The following is a 3143-nucleotide window of genomic DNA, read 5'->3' on the forward strand; positions in this document are numbered from 1 at the left end:
ATCTGTCCTGGAACAAGTGCAGCCAGAATGCTCCTTGGAAGCGAGAATGGCCAGACTTCGTCTCACCTACTTTGGTCATGTTGTCAGAAGGGACTGTTCCCTTGGTAAAGAAGAGGGTCGGCAAAAAAGAGGAAGACCCTCAACAATATAAACTGACACATGGCTGCAATGATGGGCTCAAGTATAGCAAGGATTGTGAGGGTGGCACAGGACCAGGAAGTTTTCGTTCTGTTGTACACAGGGTCACTAGGAGTCAGAGCCAACTTGTCGGCACCTAACAACAACACAATCTTGTGAGCCATTTCTTTGAGATAAATGTCTCTGTGTGTATGTTGCTGCAAAAAGGGCATGGAGCTAGCATCCTCTGACCTCCAACCTAAAGAGGGGGAGACAGAATTACTATTAGCAGCCCAAGACTTATTCCTTTAAGGCCAGACATTTATCACCATCCAAGCTTTTTAGCAACTCTTACACCAACAGTCCCTCACTACTTCTCTGGTGGGTTTGATAATTTGTTGCGATGGCCACACAGAACTCACACACAATACTCACAGTTATGGGATTTATTAGGGAAATAACAGGTTACCATTCAGGTTCAGGAAATTTCTTGGGATATAATTCTTCCATCAGGACAGTCTCCCTTCTGCTATGCCCTCTGGCTTGCCTCCTTGGGCCTTGGCCTCTCTGGCCTGGCCTCTGCCATGCTCTGGCAAGTGTTACAAAGCTCTTTTAGCTCTGCCGATAGGTACACCCAGGTGCACCTTACTCTGATAGCGAGCCTCCTGCAGAAGGGCACTCAGCTCAGCTTTCTCCATCCGTGGGCCAGAAAGTCCACTGTTCTGTCCCATGCCTCTTGGTTCCACAGCCGCCATCTCTCAGCTGGGCCTTTCTGCTGTGGCATCTCTGCCAAGAAGGTCCAGCATAGGGATCTTGGATCTAAGGACACACTCCACTCCAATTCCAGGTCTTCTCTCTTGATGGCAGTGAGAGTCTCCCCTCTGCCTCTGGGAAGGCTCGTTTTAAGGCCAGCAGCATAGCACAACTAACCACTCCTCACATTAGAGTTCTATACCCCTTATTTGCATGGTCACACCCAGTAATCTGGTGGGAGTTACAAAGACTATGGCTAGGAAAGCCATACCAAGTAATTCACTGCAGCACAGTTGTCAGACAGTGAATAGTAGTGAAACACTGTCTGATATATGTGTATCTATGTTTGTATGTGGGAGCTCTGGTAGGTTAGGGCCTAAGGCATTTGACTTCTAACCAGAAGGCTGGTGGTTCAAACCCACCAGCCACTCCTCAGAAGGAAGATGGGGCAATCTACTTCCATAATGATACTGCCTCAGAAACCTAAGAGCGGTCGCTATGAGTCGGGTCCAACTTGACGGCACATAACAACAACAACAACAACACCAACATGTTTGTATGTGGGAGCTCTAGTAGAGTAGAGCCTAAGGCATTTGGCTGCTAACCATAAGGCTGGTGATTCAAACCCACCAGACACTCCTCAGAAGGAAGATTGGACAATCTACTTCTGTAGAGATGCTGCCTCAGAAACCCAAGGAGGGGTCGCTATTAGTTGGATCCGACTCGACAGCAGTGAGGTGTTTTTTTTTTTAATGTTTGTATGTATATGTAGATGGCATACATATGTATGTTTCACTGATTTTGCTTCTCTAGAGAACCCAGCCTAAGCCAAATGGCAATGATCCAAAAAGCAGAAAATAACACTTATTGGTGAAAATGTGGAAAAATTAGAATGCTCATCATTGCAGGTAGAAATGCAAAATGGTTTAGCCACTGTGGAAAACAGTTTGGCAGTTCATCAAAAAGTTAAACGTAAATATGTCATATGCCTCAGCAATCTCAGTCCTAGGTATGTACCCATAAGAATTGAAAGCAAGAAAACTAACAGAAACTTATACACCAATGTTCATTGCAGCGCTATTCACAATAGCCAAAAGATGGAAACAACCTAAACGTCTATCAACAGATAAATGAATAAATGAAATGTGGTACATACGTACAGTGGAATATTACTCTGCCATAAAGAGAAATGAGCTCCTGATACATGTTACAAAATGGAAGAATCTTGAAAACATCTTGCTGAGTGAAATAAGTTACTGACAAGAGTACAAATACTTTATGATACCACTTCCATGAAATGGGTACATGTATAGAGCCAAAGTTTCTTAGTGGTTACCAGGAATAAGAGGAGTGGAGAGAGGGGGAATCTTTGTTTAGGGGGCACTGAGTTTCTGTTATGGTGCAATAATTTGGAAATGCAGAGTAGTGAAGCTTGCCCAGAATGATGAATGTATACAATGTAACTAAATTGTACAAGTAAAAAATGTTGAATTGGTAAAGGTTTTATTATATATATATATATACACAATATATACACAATATATATTTACATAACAACAACAACAACATGTTTGTATGTGGGAGCTCTAGTAGAGTAGAGCCTAAGGCATTTGGCTGCTAACCATAAGCATATAAACACAATAAAGCATTTTTAAAAGAAACTCTAATTTTCTACCAAATAGTGTTTGCTTAACTAGACTGTAAACTCAATGAAAGCAGGTGCATTTGTAAAAACTTCCAGGAAGAAAAACAACCAAAGTCATAATTGAAGAATGAATGGCCAAGCAAACAAATAAAACTAGCAAAACTCCTCTCCCAAATTTAATCAAGAAAAGATAATCTAATCAAGATAACAGAGGAAATACTAAATCTATTCCTAACCCAATGTTTAAACCTAAATAAAATAAATTATATTCTAGGAGCCAAAACCCCAAAATTAATTCAGAATGAATCATGATGTATGAACAGACCCATGACAATAGGAGATACTGGAAAAACTGTCAAAGATCACAATCTACTGAAAGGCGTTATGCCCAGAGCGGTCCATAGGCAATTTCTTCCACATTTACAAGGAGGATATTGTTTTCACGATATTTAATTTGATCAAGACATAGAAAAAGTTGTTGTTGTTATATGCTGTCGAGTCGGACCCAACTCATAGTGACCCCTCCTTGGGTTTCTGAGGCAGTATCACTACAGAAATAGATTGCCCAATCTTCCTTCCGAGGAGTGGCTGGTGGGTTTGAACTGCCAGCCTTCTGGTTAGCAGTCAA

The sequence above is a fragment of the Orycteropus afer genome, unplaced genomic scaffold (genome assembly GCF_000298275.1).
Source record: "Orycteropus afer afer isolate SDZICR_OR568_19922 unplaced genomic scaffold, OryAfe1.0 scaffold00188, whole genome shotgun sequence".
Taxonomy (NCBI): domain Eukaryota; kingdom Metazoa; phylum Chordata; class Mammalia; order Tubulidentata; family Orycteropodidae; genus Orycteropus; species Orycteropus afer.